The sequence below is a fragment of the Ammospiza caudacuta genome, chromosome 31, assembly GCF_027887145.1.
Source record: "Ammospiza caudacuta isolate bAmmCau1 chromosome 31, bAmmCau1.pri, whole genome shotgun sequence".
Taxonomy (NCBI): Eukaryota; Metazoa; Chordata; class Aves; order Passeriformes; family Passerellidae; genus Ammospiza; species Ammospiza caudacuta.
This window is the reverse complement of record NC_080623.1, coordinates 924,996-949,498: the sequence shown is the minus strand read 5'-3', so window position 1 is coordinate 949,498 and position 24,503 is coordinate 924,996. Positions and strand designations below refer to the sequence as shown.

The 24,503-nt window shown below is 47.1% G+C and overlaps 1 pseudogene; it reads right to left on the bottom strand.

The window, feature by feature from the left end:
- LOC131569699 (zinc finger protein 665-like) overlaps window positions 1-24,252 on the bottom strand; it is a 129,942-nt pseudogene extending 105,690 nt beyond the window's left edge.
- Between the last annotated feature and the right edge of the window lie 251 nt (window positions 24,253-24,503).

The window sequence follows — 24,503 nt, the reverse complement described above, 5'->3', positions numbered from 1 at the left end:
TGTTTGGTTTATTTCCCCCTGTGCTGCAACCAGCATTTAAGACAGGAATTGCTCCTTGCTGCAGAGCAGCTTGTATCTGTTCTCCTCTGATAGCAGAGGGGATTTATTTAGCTCTGAACTGCTGAGCAGTGGCAGGAAAGTGACCACATGCCTCAGTAGCACAGCTAGCATCTTCCCGTGCTCATGGAAGAGACAGGTTGATCAGGAGAATTGTTCCCAGTGGGGTTGTTAAGCTGTGCATCTAGTCTCTAGGGAAACAAATGAAATGTGAGTGTAGTTCTGGGATGTCTGACTTCTGTTTTTATCTCTCTTACTGATTTTTTGAATCCTTCAAATATGGCCCTGTTCATCTGTTCAGGTGCATCTGAGCTACTTTTTCAGATTGTCATGCCTAGTTGCAGAGACACTTCTCCAGAGTGATGAGTTTCCTTATTCTAAGACACATACGTCCCATATGAGGAGGCATTTAAACTTGGCAGTAGTGTCTTTCTTTCTCCACAAAGCAATGTGACCTGTGAGCCTTGACAGCCATCTGAAGATAGACCAGATGCATCTCATCCTTGGTTTTCCTAAGTGAGCACTGGTGAGAATGTCACTTGCAGTTTGTCTCCAGTAATGATTGCCATGAGGTCCACGTTGTTCTTCAGAGCCTCATGATTTTCCAGCTTGAAATCACATAATTAGGAAAGCTGCTCAAGATGTTTTGCTCACAATTAACTGAAAGTATTGTCTGTGGCTGCAGCTCTCTCCATAGACAGCAGCAGGCACAACTTTGCCAGGCATTGTCCTGGGGAAGGCTGTGAGAAGATCAGAGAAAAGAGTGAGAAATAATTCTTATCTTCACTTGCTGCACCTGCTGTTGTGAACATGTGGAATGTGTCATGGAGACTTGTTTACCAAAAGGTGATTTCTTAACTGGCCACTGATGATGGTGTTTTGGATTCAATTGACCAATCTGGTCTGTATGTATCAGACTGTCTGTAAGGGCGATGAGTTTCAGTATAGAATAGTATAGTATGGTATGGTATGGTATGGTATGGTATGGTATGGTATGGTATGGTATGGTATGGTATGGTATGGTATAGTACAGTACAGTATAGTACAGTATAGTACAGTAAAATAAAGTGATTGATCAGCCTTCTGGAATCAATGCTAATTATTTCCACTATGGGGATGCCATGCTACGATAATTATCACCACCAGGTCCTCATTTAGTTTTATTTTCCAGGGTGAAATCTCCCTCTGAGGGACACCTCCTACACCATGCAAAAGCCCAGGTCACGTCACCTCCAGCTGTGGAAGAAACGGAGCTGCTCCAGAAGCTTTACAATCTCCTGGAAGCCAAGGGGTTTCAGAAAAGGATGGAAGGAGTGGAACTCCTCCGAGACCTGTGCAAAACCAGCCCCCAGCTCATCTCCACTAACATTGCCCAAGTATGTAGGGTATCTTCACTGCTCCTTTCCTTTAGCTCCTTTCCTAAGCCTGTAGCAGCAAAGTTAATTCAGTGTGTCTTGGCACTCTGTCCTGGCTGTTTGGGACACGCTGATCCCTCTTACCCAGACAAATGTAATTCAGGTCCAGACTTCAGGACAAGTTATTTCAGTCCAGCTGTTTTATGTCTGGCAGGTGCCTATTGCTGCTGTTCATCAGATGATGGCAGAATTTTCAGCTGGTGTAACTGCTGCTCTCTCCTACTGCCAGTTGGGTTAAGTGAAGGGAATCCAGCCCCTGAAAGCATGGCAATTATTTTCTAGACAAAAATGGGTTTGCATAGGGAAGAGAAGTATCAGGCTGGGTTGGTTTAGACCCAGTTGTTTTTTCAAAAACAACACTCCTATATACTCCATCTTGTCTTACACAGGCACAGCTCTGCTACTCATTTCCATCCTTGTTTCTATTCCTCTTAGTAAAGACAGTGCTCACCCTTCTTGGGGGTCTTTTTTTCTCTTTGGAAAAGGAGGAAACCAGCTAAGGACTCATCTCTGCCTTCTCTTCCCAGTAGCTGCTTTTTCCCTTTTTCCAGGGAAAGGCGCCTGATAATGTGGCTGTCAAGGGACTGAACCTGCTCTAATGAGCACTGAACAGCACATTGCATTTCAGAAGTCCACCTGTTACTTAGAGAAATGCTCTGGATCCTGGAAGAGTTGATCAGAGCCCTGCACTTCTCCAGACACTGGCTCTGAGACAAACAAAAGAAAACTTAGATCTCCTCCAGCCATAATTTTGGCAAAATCATAACTGCCCTCAGCACTTGAGGCAACTGTATAGAAAACCAGGCATTGTAAACATCTGCTTGCATTCAAAGCAAAGGTACTCTTTAGCATTAATAAATGGAATTGATTTAATGATTTATAGATGGAGAGAAATACCATAGGAACTATTCTGTCCCCAGCCAAACCTCCAGAAAACAGAAGAAAATCTTTCAACCAGCATGAGGTTGTGCCACCATTCCAGTGAGTGGCCCACAGGAAAACAGTGAAATTGTGCAAGCAAGGGCTGACCTGACAGAAAGGATCACTTTCATCTTTGACATTGCTGACTGCTACATCCACTCTTCAAACAAGGACATTTGAATCCAGCTTTCACATTGCTTGTTCTCTTCACAGATTTTTGATTATTTTGTCCTGAGAATATCTGACAGCCACAAGAAAGTGAAGCAGAGGGCGCTGGACGTGCTGGCTGAAATCACAGGAGCCCTGAAAGATGCCTTGAACCCGGTGATCATTGGTTTAGTGGAAGGAATAACAAAGAACCTGAACTCAAAGGATCCCAGGGTTCGTGGGGCAGCTGTGAAAGCACTGGAAGAATCCATTGCTCATTTGGGTAAGGCTGAGCCCTGGCAGGGACTCTCCTCAACTTCTTCTCTGTCTCTCCTGCACAAGAGAGCGCTGAGTGCTTTGAAAGCTGCTTTTGTCTGTGGAACCCTCCAGCTGACACCCACCAGTAGCTGTGCAGGTGCAGCCCTTATGCACCATTCCCAACAGGCTGGAATGGGATCAGCATTTCCCAACAGTCTCAGGAGCCCTTGGCTCTGTGATGCTTGTCTGAAGAGCAAGTCCTGGGCTGCAGCTCTGCTACAGTTCAGAGGCAAAGGGGGTTTGGAGTTTGCTTGGGCCCCGTCTGACTTCCCAAATGAACAGCTTTGCTGTTGGCATGAAGGGACACTCACCCATCAGAGCTTCTGCAGGGCAGCCACCTGCAAGGCTCTACATTAGAGGCATTAGCTGCCTATTTTCCACTTTTCTCTTTGTCTTCTATTTTCAAAGTGGAACTTATGATTCACCAAGTTCATTTCTTTAGAACAAACAGGTAAAAACCCAGCTGTCAATGATGCCTTGTTCCACATGTTGTTTTGCATGGGGCAAAATGGCTACAGCAATTAACTACATAGGCAAGGGCTGCTCTAAATTCCTTTGCCACACAGATTTATGTCAGCTCTGAGAATGCTGCACTGGGGAAATATGCCTGAAAAAAGGAGTGTTGAAGAGGCAGGTCTTCAAGAGGAGTTTCCATTTTTCCTCCCCAGCTGCTCTGTGAGCTCAGGAACTGCCTGACTCAGTGCCTTTCTGTGTCCCAAGTATGGGGCTCTTCCTTTGTGCTCTGGAAGGCAGAACCTTTTCACTGCTTCCATGTGACTGAACTCTTGAGGTCCCTGATGTGAAATATTTTAACACAGCTCCTGCTAAAGCAGAAATGTTTGGATTTACAAATGTGAAAGGAGAGCTTTGCTTTTGGAATTTAAAATTCTGCCAAGTAGGCTGGAAGGAAAGAAGAAAACTATTCAAAAATCAGCAGAAATGTACATGATTTTATAAAATGGGGTTGGCCCTGCCCTTTCCCTCCCCACTGTCCTTTCTCCTATGACCTGAGAAAAGTGAGCAGAAACGTGTGTTTCCCTTGTAGATAAAGTGTCACTGCTGAAAGAGTTCAGCTACCAATGGAATCACCTGAGTGGCCAAGCTTTGCTGGATGTCACCGAGTGTATCACAGGTATGGCCTCCCCTTCTGAGCCAAGAGCTCTTCCCAGGGAGTATTTACAGGGAATGCCTGTGAGCAGACAGCAGAGCAGCTCCTCCAAATCAGGAGGTGCTGAGCTTGTCCCTGCTGCCCCATAGCCAAGGCAGGTGGGTTTGGCAGGTTTTCCCTGGCTGCTGCAGAGCTGGGCAGCATCTGAGATGGGGGCAGCGCTCGGCCTGGGGCTGAGCTCTCACTGGGGCATCTCAGAACCACCTCCAGCAAAGGGAGGGCTAAAATACCCCAGCTGGCTCCTCTCTGGGAAGCTCAGGGACATCTGTGACCTTGAGGGGAAATGGTGGCAAATGCTGTCTCAGGGCATCAGTTGGTTTTGTCCTCACAGAATTCTTGTTTTTCTCTTGGAAAGTTTTGAGGCTGAACCGTGCAGAGCCTGGGGGTCACAGCTTAGGCCAGAACTCAACAGAGGTATCAGAGGCATGGGTTTAGTGCAAGGCAGCCTCTGGGGGCACAGGGACAGAAGCAGAGGTCTGAAGCTCCCTGCCTGTGCTGTCACAGTGGCATTGGACTGAGCCTTTCAGGGTGTGCAAAAAGTGTCTGCCTGTGTCAGCACTGTCCAAAATGCTACAAATGCAGCTGATAATTGATTCCTCAGAGGAGCTTGGTATGCCAGCAAGAGCCAAGGAATGGAAAAATTATAATCTCTATATATAGTAGAAAAGATGATTGATAGCCTTGCTTTAACTGGGGCTAAATACACTTCTAACTATGCCAACGTCTTTGAATGCAAGGTGTAATACACTTTGTGTCTTCATTAGGAATCTCAAAAGGGCATGTTCAGAGATTGGGAATGTCAAAGGCCCTTTAAAGAGCATTTGAATAAAGTAGATCTCCAGCAATAGGGAATTTAGTTTAACAGTTCTTTTGATCTCTTTTTCAATTAAAGGAATTAACCATAAATTAGGACTACTTTAGAAAGAGCAGATGTTCTCTCTGAGATTTAATAGGAACAGACAGCTGTTCCTCACATTCAATAGTCACCGATGTCTTTAATTGCATTTAAACTCAAATGAATTCCCATTTTAAAATGGGTACCATAACCCTTTCCTGCTTAGCAGAATTAGTTTTGGGTACTTGCAGGAGCTTTTTCAATGTTGATGACTGCTGGTGGATTAACAGCATAGAGAAAATGAAGTCTCTTCCACCACAGAATATTAAATGGCTGCTAGACAACATATTGTCTGATCAGAAAATAAGAATGGTCTCCAGAGCATTTCAGGTTTTCATATCTCTCAGCCAAATCTGCCATGCAAGAAGCCTGTTGGTAGTAACTTTTTGTCTGTGTTTGATACAGTTGAGTTCAAAAAATGGGCAGAGAGATTCCAGAGACAGTTTGAGAAAACACTCGTGTTTTGGTTACATTTCAGTCCCCTGTGTAGCATTTTTCTTTCTCTATGCCCCTATTTCAGTGGACATTATAAGAGAAAATGCCATTAACATTGAGAGGAAAAATGGCATTAAAATGTGGAGATGCTCAAATGCCACAGCAATGGGCTCTGGGTAATTCTCTAAGACACCCTGAGGTTTGAAACAGCTCTTTGTTGGAAGCCCCAAAAGCATTCTGCCAAAGACACCAGCTGGTCACTGATGTTTCTCATCCAACTGTCAGGCAGCAGCCATCTCTGGTGGGCTGGAGTTTTGAGGTGTGTTCTAATCCTGCCCTTTGCTGTGTGCCACTGAGCAAAGAGAAGAGCCAGATTAGACATTTGGCACTTGACATCAAAGTTACAAAAATGGAATCATCCCTTTTATTAGAAATCTCTCCATTTCCTCTCTACGGTGCATTTCCAAATATTCAAGTGTGGGTTTAGACAACTTCTTAATGGAAATCAAAGGCAATTGGACATTTCATTCATTGTTCATGCAGAAAGAGATTGTGAAATAATTTAGTAAAGGTAGGAAGTCGGCCACAGGGACAAGGCTGTGGTTGGAGCAATTAGTCCTGAGGGGTTGGTGGTTCTGTTCCCAGGTTGATCAGCTGCTTTGCCCTTTTCTGGATCAAAGGGCTCTGGGTGCTATTTTGCTGATCTTGGCCAGAGAGGCTGGCAAGAAGCAGAAGCAGAGGTAGATCCTTGTTTGCAGTGAGGCTGGTGGGTAAGGAGCTGTGTCTCTGTCCCGGCAGTGCTTGTGCAGTGGGTTCATGCCAGGAGCTCTGAAGTTGTCCAGCGCGACGCCCTGCCCGTGCTCTGGGCCTTCCTGGGGAACAAGGCGCTGCCTGTGCGGAGCGCCAACGTCCGCACCGTGGCCACCAAGCTCGCCTCTGCCCTCTACAAGGTGATGGGCACCCAGCTGAAGAAATGTGCTGCCAGCAAGCCTCCACATCTACGGGAAAACCTCTCCAAAATGTTGGGCTGGTGAAGGCGAGATGTTCACCATAAAGCTGAGGAAGCACTGAGTTGGACATGTCTGGATTTTCCTTTTGAGCTGTTCCAAAAATGACTAAATTCTAAGGAAGGGTGTGCATCTGCTCCCACTCTCTCCATTGCCCTTCCTAGTCATGGCATGGCAGGCCTGAAGCAACTCCAGATGGAGGACAAGGTGAAGGCAATCATGGCTCAGCCTCACACAGAGGTGAGGGGGGAGCTGGGCCAATCTCTGCTGGGAGGAAGGGTCTTGTGGCAGCCCAGAGAGGCTGTGCACATTACCAGGGAACAGCTGTGCCCTGCATGTGCCTCTGCAATGAGCTGTGCTGCTGCCAGTGCCCCTGGAGCTGTAGGGCTGCTGAGCTGTGGGGCAGGCAGAGGAACAGGAGGGTGCATGTGCAGCTGAGCCATTCCTGGAGAGCACAGGGCTCTGGGCTCCCTGCTGTCCCAGGGCACCCCAGAGGCCAGGCTGTGCCTGTGCTAGCCCTGGGCGAGGGGCTCAGGGTTATGCCCCGGCCTGCCTCAAGTGTCTGCCAGCAGGAGCATGTTTCCCTGTGCAGCTGTTTAGACATTTCCAGGAAATGTGTCCCGTGAAATATGGAGCTTCAGATGCTTTAGGTTTGCATGGTGGCCTCTGTTAAACTTTGTGTCTCCACTTTGCAGATCTGACTGGTTACAGTCTTACCCAGAAGTTTTCTCTGGACACTTCTGATGTTCCCTCACCCACAAAGTCCTCGCCTCCCGTCCAGAAGAGCTCTCTGTCCTCTAAGCTCAGGAAGAAGCTGCCACCTGTATGAAGAGTGTGTGAAGAATAGGATTGATGCATTAGGCTTCATAATTACAGCTGTACATATGTTCTGATCTTTAGATGTAGTTATGAATTAATGTGTTTTGATTGTATCTTTAAAATTTGATGACATATTTCTAATTGTATATATATTTTAAGATGAAAAATAAATAAATAAATAAATAAATAAATAAATAAATAATATTTAAATAATATTTAAATAAACCAAGAGAAGAATGTGAGACCAGGACCTGCTAGCCTAGTGATTATGGGAGTAGAGCTCACTCGATGTGCCAGTGTCTCACCACATCCTTTCCTCATTGGGCCTCTCCTCTTCCTCTTTGGCCATGTTTTTTTTGTGTCATTTGTGCTGCTCTTTGTTACTTGGCATTACAACGGGGTCACCTGTTGACCTGTTTGGGGGACAGTGGATCCAAAAGATCCTGTATAGTCAAAGGTTTTTGTCTTGGTTTGGAAAGACAGGGGGCTGCTAAGGAAAGCAGGAGCCTCCCCAGAAATGGAGAATGTAAACCCTCCCACCCCTCCAAATTGCTATAAATTTTAAATTAAGGGGCTCTCAGGCAAAAATATGGGAGCAGGAAATAACAGTTCTTTAATAGGTAAGGAAAAAAAAAAAGGATAAAATAAACAATGCATTACACTAGAACAACACTGACAGAGTCAGAACCCAACCTGACACCCTGTGGGGTATTGGTGGCAATCCAATTGAAAATGTGGCTGCAGCCCTCCTGAAGTGTCAGGTGTGGTTCTGTTGGAGCAAGGGGATCTGTAGAGAAGGATGTATTCTTCCTCTGAAGATCCAGTAGAAGAAGAGAGAGCTGCTGTTCCTCTGGGGAATCCAGTGGAGAAAGCCGCACTGGTGTCTCAAAAACCTCTGGATTATATCTGGGTAGCAATGCTTGGCTCCTCCCTCTGGGCAGAACATCTCACAATGAGATGTTATAATTCTTATCAGTCATGCAGTGACATTCAATAGCCTGTTATCAGCAGATGTCTCCTCTCGGGGGAGGAGTGGGAGTGAGCGCTCAGAAAGAGAGATAAAGCAAACTGCCCACTTGACAAAAGGCAGCTGCCATACAGATGGTAATAGAATGCATCTTGCCTTGCAATCTGGAACATTATCCACCTCTTATTCTATTTCCATCTGCATCACAATGAAACCTTACACACAGTTCTCACTTAAGACTAAGTTTCCCTGTGGTACACAATGGCTTTCTCCATCTTTCTGCATTACCCACCAAGTGTAAACAGGTCCTTGAGCAAAAACAATTCCATGCATGGTTTTGTCTTTGCCTGAAGTGGGAGTAATCCAAACAGTTTTTCCTAAAATACCTTTCACGTGTACAACAGGGACTTTATCTCCACCCACTGTGTGCAGGGGTTCAGACTGGGCAGGACCAGCTCTATTTATGGACCCTCTGGTGTTGACCAACCAGGTGGCTTTTGTTAGGTTCATTTCCCAATTTCTAAAAGTTCACCCCTGCCGAGTGCCTTCAGGGTTGTTTTAAGTAGTCCATTGCATCATTCAAATTCCCCGGCAGCTGGTGCCTGATAAGGAATATGATATATCCATTCAATACCATGTTCCCTGGCCCAGGTGTTGATAAGGGCATTCTTGAAATGGGTCTCATTGTCTGACTCAGTTCTCTCAGGGGTGCCATGTCTCCACAGGATTTGCTTTTCCAGGCCCAGGATGGTGTTCTGGGCAGTGGCGTGAGGCACAGGGTAGGTCTCCACCCATCCAGTGGTGGCTTCCACCATGGTCAGCACGTAGCGCTTGCCTTGGCGTGTCTAGGGCAGTGTGATGTAGTCAATCTGCCAGGTTTCCCCATACTTGTACTTGGACTACTGCCCACCATACCACAGGGGCTTTACTCACTTGCCCTACTTGATGGCCGCACACATCTCACAGTCATGGATGACCTGAGAAATACTGTCCATGGTTAAATCCACCCCTCGGTCTTGTGCCCACTTTTAGGTGGCATCTCTGGCCTGATGGCTGAAGCATCATGGGCCCATCAACCTAGGAACAACTCCCCCTTATGTTGCCAATCTAAGTCTATCTTTGACACCTCCATTTTTGCTGCCTGATCTACCTGCTCGTTGTTTCGGTGTTCCTCATTAGCCAACTCTTGGGGACATGAGCATCCACATGGTGGACTTTCACAGGTAGCTTCTCTAACTGAGTGGCAATGTCTTTCCACTCATGAGCAGCCCAGATTGGTTTTCCCCCACGCTGCCAGTTGGCCTTTTTCCACCTTTCCAGCCAACCCCAAAGAGCATTGGCTACCACTCATGAAACAGTATAAAGACAGAGCTTTGGCCATTTCTGTGCCTCAGTAATGTCCAGGGCCAGCTGAACAGCTTTGAGATCTGCAAGTTGACTTGATCCACCTTCTCCTTCAGTAGCTTGTCCAACCTGTTGTGTGGGGCTCTGTCGCAGACATGTCTCCACAGAAATCCTTTCTTTCGGATTTCTGCGTCTTCTGGAGGCCAGAGGCTTTAGAAGACAAGGTAAACAATTATTATCAGCTGCTGGGGAATGCAACAGGGACACCTTGATTGGCTCATTTCCTATGTTTATAATTAAGGGCCAATCACCAGTGCAAGCTAGGGGACTGAGTCCTTGGCCACAACTTTGTTATAGATTCTTTCTATCTATTCTTAGCCTAGCCTAGCTGCTCTGCAAACCTCTCTCTATATTCTATTTAGTATAGTCATAATGTATTATATATAATATCTTAATAAATCAGCCTTCTGATCAAGATACAAGATTCACCGTCTCTCTCTCACCAGCTGCGACCCACTCAGGCGCGGTAATAGGGCTCCGTATGGCTGCTTTCCACTTCTGGTTCATCCCTACGATGTGACAGGAACCGTCAGTGAAAAGAGCGTAGCGTGTTTCTTCTGGGGGCAGTTGGTTATAGGGAGGAGCCTTCTACGCACGTGTCACTGGTTCTTGTTCCTCTTCATCATTCAGACCAAAGTTCTCACCTTCTGGCCAGTTTGTAATTATCTCCAAAATCCCAGGGTGATTCAGTTTACCTATACGGGCACGCTGTGTGATAAGAGCAATCCATTTACTCCATGCAGCGTCAATGGCGTGATGGGTGGAAGGAACCTTGCCTTTGAACATCCACCCCAACACTGGTAGTCGGGGTGCAAGGAGGAGTTGTGCTTCCGTGCCAATCACCTCTGAGGCAGCCTGGACTCCTTCATAGGCAGCCAAGATTTCCTTCTCTGTGGGAGTGTAGTTGGCTTTGGACCCTTTGTATCTTCAACTCCAAAATCCCAGTGGTCAGCCTCGAGTCTCCCCAGGCACCTTCTGCCAAAGGCTCCAGGACAAGCCATGGTTCCCTGCTGCAGAGTAGAGCATATTCTTTACCTCTGGTCCTGTCCTGACCGGGCCAAGGGCTACTGCATGAGTGATCTCCTGCTTGATCTGGGCAAAGGCTTGTTGTTGTTCAGGGCCCCAGTGGAACTCATTCTTCTTGCAGGTAACCAGGTAGAGAGGGCTCATGATCTGACTGTATTCGGGAATGTGCATCCTCCAAAAACCTATGGCACCCAGGAAAGCTTACGTTTCCTTATTGCTAGTTGGTGGGGATGTAGCTGTGATCTTGTTGTTGCCCGATTGATAAATGACACAAAACTCGGATAAGTTTTGTGGGTGCTTTATTAAGGGCCCGGGGAACTGGGGGACTCACGTCCCAAAGTCCGAGCCCCCGAATTCGCGTATGGGTGCTTCCCTCTTATACATGCAATTCACAACAAAGTCTCCAAGGAACAGTTTCCCCGTTCCCCTTGCCTGGTCACAGACCCCTTGTGATACATTCCTTGGTTCACAAATAAGATCATTAATCCTCTGCTTATCTTATTCTAAGAGCATTGTATGCTGCCTCCAGACAGTTTAGCATTCTTACCTTCTTGCACTAGTTTAATTATTTATTAAATCTCTAAGACTACCTGCTAGGTAACACACAAAACCCAACACACACTTTCAACGGCTACAAAACTACTTTTTAACAAACCAGTTCACACACAACTCACTATAATTAAATATTTTGCTAAATTTCATTTCTTTTCCAACATTTCCCCCCTTTTGAGCATCCTTCAGTCCTGCTGCAAGGATGCTCAATCAACAGTATTGACAGTAACATTTTCATAACGAGGTGGGGAGTGTTCTTCATTCTGCCGCCCACGGGTCATCGCCTTCAGCAACCGGAGAGATCGCCTCCTTTCCTTTTCGATCACACCTAAGAGGCATCTATGTACAATCCATATAGTCACTAAAAATACTAAAAACATTAGTACATACTGTATAGCAGACGTAATCCAGCCAGACAGGTGAAGCCCCAAAGAATCAAATACTGCTCCTATCCAATTATGCTGTGCTTCCCTTTCAATTTCCTTGGTTTAATTCGAATCCTGAGTAGGGCCAAAGGCAAAGCTTGAGGCCAGTGCAGTTTAGCTTCCTGGCAAATCTTTTTGATTTGTCCTTTCAGGGTTTGATTCATCCTTTCCACCTGCCCACTAGACTGAGGTCTCCAGGGGGTATGCAAATTCCAGGTTATATCTAACATTCGTGCTAATTCCTTCACTACCCTGGCTATAAAATGCGGACCCCTATCTGATGACAATCCTAAAGGTACTCCAAATCTTGGTATTATTTCTTTTAACAAGGTTTTGACCACCTCCTTAGCCTGATTAGTTCTACATGGAAAAGCTTCCGGCCACCCTGAGAATGTACATACATACACTAACAAGTATCTGTATCCCTGTGCCCTAGGCAATTCAGAAAAATCAACTTGCCAGTAATCTCCTGGTTGTGGCCCGACTTGCAACTTTCCCATTTGTATTTGTCTCCTAACTACTGGATTATTTTTCAAACATACTGGGCACATTGCATTAACTCTTTTTGCCATTGTTAACATCTGATTAGAGATTATCTCATTCTTCAAAAATTTTACCAATACTTCTGCCCCCCAATGACATTTATTATGTTCTGATTCCAAAATAAATTTCATTATGCGGGTAGGTACCACTATTTGTCCCATTGGTGTAACGTACCACCCAAGTTGATTCTTCTGTGCCCCTAGCAAGTTTATTAGTTTTCCATCTTCTATTGAATATTTGGGCTCCTGATTCAGGTATGGGGTAGCCAGATTTGTTCTTACCGGTACCAATGCCATTTGAGTCCATACTTCCCGTGCCACTTGCCGAGCTGTAACATCAGCAAATCGATTTCCTCTGTAAACATCTCCTTCCGCAGTCTGATGTCCTCTAACATGCATTACTGCAACTGCTTTGGGACTGTGTACCGCATCCAGTAGCTGTAGCACTTCTTCCCAGTGCTTGATGTTGGTTCCCTGTGAATTCAAAAGCCCCCTTTCCTTCCATAACGCCCCATGTACATGAACCACACCAAAGGCATATTTAGAATCTGTCCAGATATTAACCCTTTTGTCCTTGCTCAAATACAGGGCTCTGGTGAGTCCAATCACCTCTGCCTTCTGGGCCGAAGTTCCAGGTAACAAAGCCTTTGCCTCTATTACCTGATCCAATGTTACCACTGCATACCCAGCATAGCGAATCCCATTCTCGACAAAACTGGATCCATCAGTGTATAGTTCCCATTCAGGTTCTTCCAATGGTTCATCCTTTAGGTCGGGTCTGCTGGCATATACTTGTTCAATTACCTCTACACAATCATGCACCAGTCCCCCAGCCTCCTGGTCACTGCGTAAAAACTCTGCTGGATTAACATGATTAGTAGTCCTTATTTCAATATCATCCTGTTCTCTCAGGATGGCCTGGTATTGCAACATTCGACTGGATGATAGCCAGTGACCCCCCTTTTGCTCCAAAACGGCCATGACCATATGGGGAACAAACACTTTCATTTTTGCCCCCAAAGTCAATTTCCGGGCCTCTTGAATAAGAATTATTGTTGCCGCCACGGCTTGTAAACACGAGGGCCACCCGGAACTTACCGAATCCAGTTGTTTAGAGAAGTATCCCACTGGCCTCTTCCAGGATCCCACCTTCTGGGTGAGGACCCCCAATGCCAGTTTTTGCCTCTCATTCATGTACAACTGGAATTCCTTGGTCACGTCAGGGAGTCCTAGGGCTGGGGCCTCCTTTAGTGCCTGCTTCAATTCCTGGAAGGCCTTCTTTTGCTGTGTCGTCCACTCCAACCGATGCTGCTTCAAGGCCTCATATAGTGGCTTGGCTAGGAGACCGAAATTCATGATCCACAGTCGACACCATCCCACCATTCCTAGAAAAGATCTCAATTCCTGATGGTTACGAGGCAAAGGAATAGCACATATTGCCTCTATTCGGTTTACTCCCAAACGTCTCTGCCCTTGTGTGATCTCACAACCGAGGTAAATAACGCTATTTTTGACCAATTGAGCTTTTTCCTTAGAAACCCGATACCCTGCTTGGCCAAGCATGTTGAGTAATTTAATTGTTAATTCCACGCACATTTCCCTTTCCTTAGTAGCCAGAAAAATGTCGTCCACGTACTGCAGGACTACATACAAGGATGGGGATATTGTTACCTGGGTTATCTTCCATTCCTCCAGCTCCTTGGCCAGTTGGTTTCCAAAAATAGTAGGGGAGCATTTAAATCCCTGTGGGAGTCTCGTCCACATAAGCTGCTTCTTTCTCCCAAAATCAGGACTCTCCCACTCGAAGGCAAAATATTTCCTACTCTCTATTGCCAGTGGGATGCAGAAGAAGGCATCTTTAAGGTCAATCACTGAGAACCATTTAAACTCCTCTGATACAGATGTTAACAAAGTATAAGGATTAGCAACAACTGGATGTATGTCTTTCACTATTTCATTAATAGCCCTTAAGTCCTGTACCAAACGGTACTTACCATTAGGTTTCTTTACTGGAAAAATTGGAGTATTATACTCCGATTCACATTCCTGTAATATTCCTTGAGCCAAAAATTGTTTAATTAACGGGGCTACTCCCCTCCTTGCCTCAAGCTTCAAGGGGTATTACTTTATCCTCACTGGTCGGGCCCCTTCCTTTAGTTCCACCTTTACTGGCTGCGCAGCTTTAGATTTTCCGGGGACCCCTGACTCCCATACCCAGGGTACTACAGCCTGCTCAATTTCTTCTGGAATAGGAGAGGCATCCACTTCCTTGATCACAAAAATGCCTGCTATTTGTTCCTCAGGTATTTCCAATTTCACCCTTCCCCCTTCAAATATTATTTTCACATTAAGTCGGGACAACAGGTCTCTGCCAAGAAGGGGTGTGGGGCAGTTTGGCATATACAAAAATTGGTGATCTAATTCCTTCCCCCCAAACCTAAGATTTAAAGGTTGTAAAAATGGTTGTTCCTCTAGCTTCCCTGTTGCCCCCACCACCTGTACCGTTGTGTCACTCAAAGGTCCCAATCGTCTATTGAGTACAGAATAAGTAGCTCCAGTGTCTACCATAAATTCTTGATCCTTTCCATCTATTTCTAAAACTACCCTTAAATCCTTTTCTAGTCAGCTTTGATTCTGATAGTTTCCCAAAACTAGTGCTTGAGCGACTTCTCCTGGTCCTCCCGTAAATCCTCCCACAGGGGCATTCCCCATTGGACCTGTCCTTAATCCCATGTTTCCCATGCCCATACCTCCTCTAACCGGGCATTCATTTTTCCAGTGTCCCAATTGTCGGCAAAAGGCACACTGGTTTGGATCCAACCTCCCCATGTTAGGTGCAAACCCAAATCCTCCCCGACCTCTTGGCAACCCCCTCTGTCCGTGATTAGCTCCTCCCCGACCTCGACCCCTAATGGGTCTTCCTCCTGCCCCTGCCTGCTGCATTACAGCCAGAATACTAGCTTGTTGTCTTTTTGCAGTTTCTTTTTCCCTGTTGTTGTATACCTTCCACGCTACCTCCAGCATTTTATCCAAACTTCTAGTATCCTCTCCTTCCAGCTTTTGTAACTTTTTCCTAATATCCTCTTGTGATTGCCCCATAAACAACAATGCCAATTGAAGTTTTCCTGATTGATCCTCTACATCTAAATTAGTAAACTTCCGAGCCATGTCTTTTAATCGTTCTAAAAAGGCAGACGGAGACTCATTCTTGTCCTGCTTGACTGAATACAACTTAGACCAGTTCATAGTCTTAGGTATTCCTGTCCTAATTCCTTCCACCAACAATTCCTGATATCGTTTTACAGCCCTTATTCCTCCCGTAGAGTTTGGGTCCCACTTAGGTTCCTCACTTGGTACCAATTCATCAACTGTCTCATTTAGTTGTCTCAACCGAATTTCCTCACGAGCCTTTTCTCTAGTGGCTCTAATAACCATTTCCTTTTCCGTGGAATCCATTATAGTATCTAATAATACCTGTAAATCATTCCAGTCTGGATTCTGAGTCTTTATTACCATTTTAACCACCCTTGCCACCCTTTCAGGATCCTCCCGATAACTCCCCGCTGATTGCTTCCATATTACCAAATCTCCGGGGGAGAAAGGCACCTTTATAAGTATCCTTTCTCCCTGTGGTCCCACAGCTTCCCTCAATGGCGCAATTAACTGTGGCCCCTTCTGCCCCTTCCTTCCCTTGCGAGTCCGCCCTGCTAACGGAGTTCTTTTAACACTCTCATTCTTTTCACCATCACCACCATCACTATCACTCTCACTAGATCCCGTTTTTATAGCTATATCCGCAGGGGGAGCAGGGGGCACATTAGGAGCAACCGGAACCCTTGGAAGTGCTCTACAATAAGACAAATCTTCCTCGACTGAAGGATACAAATTACGCTCCTTTCTTTCTTTACATCCCACACACTCCCTTTCATCATTCACTTCTAAAACCAAGATACCACATTCCTTTTGCCATTCCTCTTTCCGATATAAAACGAAAAACAAATCCAAATATGGTATTTCATCCCATTTCTCATTCCTCCTTAAAAATTGCATCAAAGATTCCATTATCCCCAATTCCAGTGTACCATTCACCGGCCATCCCGCTTCCCCAATCTCATATTCAGGCCACCAATGGTTACAATAATCTATCATTTTACTTTTATCCAATTCTTGATAATACCCTTCACTTTTCCACCGTTTCAATATACAACCTAATGGTGTATTTCCAGGTATTTTACCATTGGCTTGCACTAAGGTTTTAAAAGTTTTAAAAGACATCATATTACAACCTTTAATTCTACTATTAATCCCAATAAACCAATATACCTTAAACCAATATACCTTCTCGCCGTCCTTCCCTAAAACAAACAGGAGGCGAGTTCCGCTCCTGCGTCCTTAGACGTCTTATGGCCGGAGCCTAGGCTTTTTTTACCAACCACCAAATCCAAATCCAATTATCACCTTTTTCCAATATAAAGCACCTTCGGGCTTACCTTGGCAGTTGTCCAACAGGCGCGGGGTGTCGGTCACGACCGATGACTCCCCAAGAAGTGCTCGGTGCCGGCTTGGAGTGGATCGGGACGCGAACCGCCCCAGCAGCCCTTGGAGTCCTGCCGCGGTCGCCAGAAAACTGTTGCCCGATTGATAAATGACACAAAACTCGGATAAATTTTGTGGGTGCTTTATTAAGGGCCCGGGGAACTGGGGGACTCACGTCCCAAAGTCCGAGCCCCCGAATTCGCGTATGGGTGCTTCCCTCTTATACATGCAATTCACAACAAAGTCTCCAAGGAACAGTTTCCCCGTTCCCCTTGCCTGGTCACAGACCCCTTGTGATACATTCCTTGGTTCACAAATAAGATCATTAATCCTCTGCTTATCTTATTCTAAGAGCATTGTATGCTGCCTCTAGACAGTTTAGCATTCTTACCTTCTTGCACTAGTTTAATTATTTATTAAATCTCTAAGACTACCTGCTAGGTAACACACAAAACCCAACACACACTTTCAACGGCTACAAAACTACTTTTTAACAAACCAGTTCACACACAACTCACTATAATTAAATATTTTGCTAAATTTCATTTCTTTTCCAACATTGTTGATGACCTCAGTGGGAATCTGACTCCGTCTCTCTTGGCACTTCACTCCCAGGAACTGGATTTCTTGAGCAGATCCCTTGACTTTTCTCTTCTTGATGTCAAAGCTGGCTTCTAGCAGAATCGTGATGATCCTCTCTCCTTTCTCAAATACTTCCATTGCTGTGTTCCCCCACACAATGATGTCATCCATGTACTGCAGGTGTTCTGGAGCCTCACCCTTTTCCAGTGCAGCCTGGATCAGTCCAATTGCAGATGGTGGGGCTGTGCTTCCACCCCTGGGGCAGTTGGTTCCAGGTGCACTGCACGCCCCTCCAGGTGAAAGCAAACTGAGGCCTGCATTCTGCTGCCAGAGGAATGGAGACAAACGCGTTAGCAATGTCAGCAGTGGAGTACCACTTTGCTGCCTTGGACTCCAGCTCGTACTGGAGTTCCAGCATGTCCAGCACAGCAGCCAGCAGCGCTCAGCGGTGGAGTCACTTCATTCAAGCCACGAGAGTCCACAGTCAATCTCCATTCTCTGTCAGACTTGTGCACAGGCCAAGTGGGGCTGTTGAAGGGTGAGTGAGTCTTGCTGACCACCCCTTGGCTCTCCAGCTCTTGGATCATCTTATGGATGGGCATCACAGCATCTCGAGTGGTTCTTGTACTGTCGTCGATGCACTATGGAAGTGGCAATTGGCACCTATTGCTCTTCTCCCATCAGGACTCCTACTGCAGATGGATTCTCAGACAGTCCAGGCAAGGTGTTCATTTGCTGGATGCCCTCTGTCACTACAGCTGCTATCCCAAATGCCCACTTGAGTCCTTTTGTGTCTTTGAAATACCCAGTTTGGAGGAAGTCTATGCCCAAAATACATGGGGCCTCTGGGCCAGTCACAATAGGATGTTTCTTCCACTCATTCCCAGTCAGGCTCACATCAGCTTCCACCACAGTGAAATCCTGGGATCCCCCTGTCACACCAGCAATAGAAACAGACTCTGTCTCCACATGTCTCGATGGGATTAATGTGCATTGCACACCAGTATCTACCAAAGCTTTATACTCTTGTGGTTCCGATGTGCCAGGCCAACGAATCCACACAGACCAGAAAACACAGTTTTCCCTAGCCTCTACCTGGCTAGAGGCGGGGCCCCTCTAAGCCTGCTTATCTTTCTTTCCCTGGGCATATGTCTTGGATGTTCCTTCTTGGATGTTCCTTGGATGTCATCATCATCATCATCATACCTGGCAGTTCGGCTGTGGGCAACTGGAGCTGCTTTCCTTCTGGTGGCTTCCTTCAGTTCATGCACCCCTTGTGCCAGAGCAGCAGTAGATTTTCCATCCCATCTCCTCATGTTTTCTCCACTATCACACAGGTAGAACCACAGCTCAGCTCATGGGGTGTACCTTCTCTTGCCATCTGGGTAACATCTGTGTTGGCTACCAGAACCTCTGATCTGTACTGCTGAGATTTGGAGAAGGTCTTCTTTAATCTCCTCTCTGAATTTCTTATGATTCTCCTCTATCTTGTCCTCTAATTTCTGCAGACATGTTTCTACTGCTGCGATTCTGGCATGTGTTGGGCCATGCACAGCATCTGCATATGCTCGGAGCTTCTTTGCCATATCCAGCACAGTCTCATCCCTCTCATCCCACTTCATGATGGCTGAGGCAGAAGCATATTCGTGTGGCACAAGTCGTACAAGTTTCCGCCACATCACAGACCTGCATGGTATCAAGTCTGGGTTCCTAGTTGTTACATCATCTAAGAAGATAATCTCTGCCACTGCCATTTCTCTCAGGTGTTGGATCACTTGCTTTATGGTCTTCCACTGGGTTTGTTGCATATAGAGATCATCTGCACATAGGTATCTTTGTGCTACATTTTCCAAGACCCGTGCCCAGAGGCTGTGTGGAGTAGTCCCCCTCACCATTCCTTGGTCAATGACAGGATCCTGTGACAGGGATCCCAAATGCCTGGCTTCAGTGCTGTCCAGAATTGTAGCCTCACCTGCAGCATCCCAGAGATGGACTAACCAACTAATTATGGATTCATCAGGTCATTGGGTGTAATCCTTCTGTAGGCCACAAAGGTCCTTCAGAGAAAAGGACTCAATATTGGCTTCTGATCTTGCACCTGCTGGTTTGACTCCTGATTTTATGTCAGGAGGCATTGAGGGTCCTTCTCCTGCTGCATCATCATCATCATCATCATCATCATCATCATCATCATCATCATCATCATCATCATCCTCCACTGGTCGATCGGTCTTGTCCGTGCCTCCACTGGTCGATCGGTCTTGTCCGTGCATTTCCCACTTCTAGTGCTGGTAGCAACAGCCATTGGTTGAGGCTTATTGTCTGGTTTAGCTGCTGGCTTAGGCTCACTATCTGGTTTAGCTGCTGGCTTTGAGCCTGGGCTGTTAGCTGTAGCCTGACTGGGATAGCTGCTGATTTATCTCCCTGCCCCCCTGCCTCTGTCTGCTGCCCGACAGTATCTAACAGAGTGGGATAAGCATAGGCCAGGACCCAGCTTATTGCAATGAGCCTTTTCTCTTTAGAATGATCATGGCACTTTGTTTTTAGGTATTTCCCCACCTCAGCTGGGTTCTGAATTTGTTCCCGTGGAAAATCCCAGTCTACAGGATGAGAAAATTCCTTCAGGGTTTAGCCTGTATTTTCCTATTCTCCACACCACTTAGGATTTTTCATGCCTGCATCTGCTTCTGGGTCAATGGTCTCACCAACTCCTCTGGATATCTCAGCCCTCATTCTAGAGAAGCTGCAGACCATATAGAGGAAGTTTGATTAAATACCAGATTAAATACCAGAAAGATGGTCTCTTTAACATTCAGGGGAAACTGAACATTCTCAAAAAGTGACATAACAGATTCAAAGGAGAAGAAGGAAAGGAAAGGCTGGAAAGCCTCATTCCCTGCTCCTCCTCTAACAAACTGGGTGCAATTACTAATAAATTCCCAAAACATACTACTGGAACTGGGATGCAGGGTAGGACAAAGAAACCGTAAACCATAAATATCATAAACTGACTCCAGTATCTTTGTAAATGCTCTATAAATCATTATCACCAAGGCCAGCACAACAGCTATTCCAATTCGTGCCGCACTACCATAAAAATTACGGGTTATGGACAACAATCCTAGTGACCAGAAAGGTATTGAAACCTCAAAAAGCTCTAGAGACCAGAACCACGTGAAGGCCTCCACCCCAAGAGACATTAGGAATTCAAGCAACATGGCTACTGACTGCTTTAACTCACTAGAGAGTGAGCACAACCAACATACAATCAATAGAGCTTTTCTCCACCTTCTTGAGCCACGCATTGGGCACCAATAGATATATTTGTCCTGGTTCAAATTTGGAAGAGAATCCCAAAGGGGCTCCAGTAGGAAAGCAGATTAAATCAGCCCCTTCCCCTAATCGGTCCTGGAGAAAATACCTCCTTGGAGAAAGGTGGAAAAACCTGTTCATTAAACAATAAAACCTAAACAATATTAAACAATAAAACCCCTTCCTGCTCCAAAAGAGATGACAAACTGAGAAAGTCCCCTCCCTGGGTTGCAGCTCAGCTCACTCAGTCTCTGATCAGTCCCTCTGGTGCTGGAAGTGTCGCAGGCCAGGCCTGGCTCAGTGGCCATACGTGTAGCTGCCGGTGCTCTTCTGGTGTTCAGTCCAGAGCAGGTTTGAACAGCTCCAAAGAAAAGGGAAAAAACCCCACAGTCCAGGGAACTTCTTTGTCTCCTTTGCCTCAGCTAGCTAACTAACTAAAAGCAAAAGAGAGCTCTGTCCTGCTGTCTGTACATCCACAGACAACAGAGTCCAGAGCAGGAATGTGGAGGAGTGAGTGCAGTGTCTGAAAAAACCTGCCACTTCTTCTCTCCCCCCCTTCACTCTCTGGAACAAGTCTTAAAGGTGTAAAACTTATTATTCAGCATAAACAGAATGAGACAATTGGGGATAAAAGCATCATTTAGTCAACCCAGGACACCCACCCATTATTTACTTTTTTCTTACTTTCCCAAGCTTGCTGACAAACTTGCTGAGTCCTGATGACTCTTCTTCCTGTATCTCTTTCAAGGATATACCAACCCCATTTCTGAATATGTCCATTATTCATTGTTTGTGCATGTGTCCATTGTCCATTAGTACAAGCAGGCTGGATTGTGCTTCGGCTGAATATGGCCATTGTCTAACAAAAACTCCTCAATCTGCAAAAACTCTCAATATGTAACCATACTGAAATGACTGGAACCACACAGGAACAACCAGGACCATGCTGAGGAGAACTGGGACCACACTGGGGGTAACTGGGAGTGAGTGACACCATGCTGGGAGGAACTGGGATCATATGGGGAGTGACTGGGACTATACCAGGGACAACTGAGTTCAATTGGGACCATACTGGCAGTGTCTGTAACCATACGGGAGTGATGGAAGCACACTGGAAACAGCTGGGCCCATGCTGGGACCAACTGGGATCACTCTGAGAGGGACTGGAATCATGGAGGGATTGACTGGGAGCAACTGGAATGATGCTGAAAGCAACTGGGAAGAAGTGGGAGTGACTGGGAACAAGCTGGAAGCAACTGGGATAAATTAGGAGAGACAGGGAGACACTGGGATCATACTGGAGGCTACTGGGGTCATGCTGGCATTGACAGGGAGCAACTGGGATAACACTGGGGGCACTGAAATCTTACTGGGAGTGTCTGAGAGCAACTGGGATTAGACTGCAAGTGACTGGGATCATACTGGGAGTGGCTACAATCATACTGGGATCAGAGTGGGTGTGATTGGACCCTGACTGGGGGTTACTGGGAGCTACCAGGCCCATGCTGGGGGACATAATTAGAGGAACTGGGAGCAACTGGGATAAAACAGGGGGCAAGGGAACCACCCTAAGGTAACTGGGAGTGCCTGGCAATGACTATGAGAATGTCCAGGGCAACTGGGATATACTGGGAGTGTCTGAGGCCATATGGGTGTTGACTGGGACCGGACTAGGAGCCACTGGGAATGTGCTGAGGGAACTGGGAACACGCTGGAGGCAAGTGGGAAGGACTAGGGACCTGGTGGGAGAGACTGGGATCATATTGGGAGTGCCTAGGGCTATGCTAGGGACACTGGGAGAACTGGGAACACACTGGATGAAATTGGGAAGAACTGGGACTGTGCTGGGATCAAATTGTATCATCATAGGGAATGACTGGGAGGGACTGGGCTCATACTGGGAGCAGCCACTGCTGGCCCTGGGACCCTCCAAAAACACCTCCTGGGGACCCCGGATGTCCCCCCGAGGGCCATCCGTGGCTCGGCTTTGGAGCCCTGCCAGCTCCAAACTTCCCCTGAATAAAACCCCAAACCCAGGCACCCCCCAGCAGGTTTGGGCCGAGCTCCCCCTTCTCCGGGCACCTGTGGGATGGGGGGGGGTGATGCTCCCGGGGCTGCGGCGACTCCAGGGTTCCCTCTCCCCTTCTCCAGCTGCTTCTGCTGCCGCTTAGCCTCTTCCTCCCTCCCTCCTCCTCCCTCCCTCCCTCCTCCTCCCTCCCTGTTCCCGAAGGTCGAACCATGAGGGCAAAGGGGGCAGGGAAAGGGTGGGAACCATGAGGGGAAAGGGGGCAGGGAAAGGGCAGAACCGTGAGGGGAAAGAGGGCAAGGAAAGGGCGGGAACCGTGAGGGGAAAGGGGCAGGCTCAGGCCAAGGGCAGCAACTGCGAGGGGGCACTCTGGGAGGCGGCACTCTGAAAACAGAACTGCAATGGACTGAACATGAACGGGAGAGAAAGCAATAAGTCTGAGAGTTTTATTTGCTATCAAATACATCCCACACACCCAGCCCCACACAACCCCCATCCAATCGCTCCTACGCTCCCATCCTATCCTATCGCTCCCAAATTGGGATCCCATTTCTCCCATCTCCTTCCAACCCCATCTCACCCCGGTACCTGTGGAATGGAGTGAGTTTGGCATAGGATTGAGATTTTGAGGTGGGAACAAGCAATTTGAGGTAGGATTGAGCCCTTTTGTGTTAAGATTGAGCTGTTTTCAGTATGATTTGAGTGGTTTTGAGGTGAAAGATCGATCCCTCTTCACTTTTGGACTGCAAAGAGATGGAAAAGACAAGAAAATTAAGGCCAAACCAAAAGAATAAGAAGCCAGGTGTGTTCCCAACATGGATCACAGGGAATGTGGGTCACCAGGGCTGTGCCCAAAGTGCCTCCTCCAGTGGGGGATGGAGCTGGAGCAGAGCACGAAGCTCTTCCTGCACTCGGGGGACTCGCAGGGCTTCCCTTACCTGTGGCTGTATTGGTGTCGGGTCAAATGAGAGCTCTGTGAGAAGCTCTTCCCACATGCCCCACACTTGTAGGGTCTCTCCCCTGTGTGGATGCGCCGGTGGGTGATGAGTTGGCAGTTGTACTTAAATCCCTTCCCACACTCAGGGCAGAAGAAGGGCCTCTCCTCTGTGTGACTCAGACTGTGCAGGAGGAGATGGGAGTTGAACTGAAATCTGTTCCCACACTCAGAACACTCATAAGGCCTCTCCCTAGTGTGAATCTTTTGGTGCCTGATCAGGGTGTCATGGTCCCTAAAGCTCTTCACACATTCCTCACACTCGTAGGGTCATTCCCCAGTGTGGATCCTCTGGTGCTTGATCAGGTCAGAGCTCCCCCTGAAGCTCTTCCCACACTCCCCACATTTGTAGGGCCGTTCTCCAGTGTGGATTCCCCAGTGCTTGATCAGGTCACAGCTCCACTTGAAGCTCTTCCCACACTCCCCACACTCATGGGGCCATTCTCCAGTGTGGGTTCTCTGGTGGCTGATCAGGCTGGAGCTCTGCCTGAAGCTCTGCCAAACTCCCCACATTCGTAGGGCCTCTCCCCAGTATGGGTCCTCTGGTGGCTGGTCAGGTGGGAGCTCTGGCTGAAGCTCATCCCACACTCCCCACACTCCCCACACTCGTAGGGCCGTTCCCCAGTGTGGGTCCTCTGGTGCTCGATGAGCTTGTAGTTCCACCTGAAGCTCTTCCCACACTCCACACATGTGTGGGGCTTCTCCCCATCCTGGAGCTGCTCATGGAGCACCAGCTCCGAGCTCTAGCTTGATCTCTGGCCACCTTCCCAGCCCAGGCTGGCTCTTTCCTCCTCAGATTCCTGCCATCTGCATTTGCAGCCCCTCCTCGTGCAGCATCTCCAGGGCTTTTCCTCCCCGTCGGCTTCCTGCGCCATGGAGCCACTCAAAACGGCCTCTTCCACCAGGTTCTGCTGCGGGCATTTGTCCTCCCTGCTCTCCATGCTCAGCTCCTGCT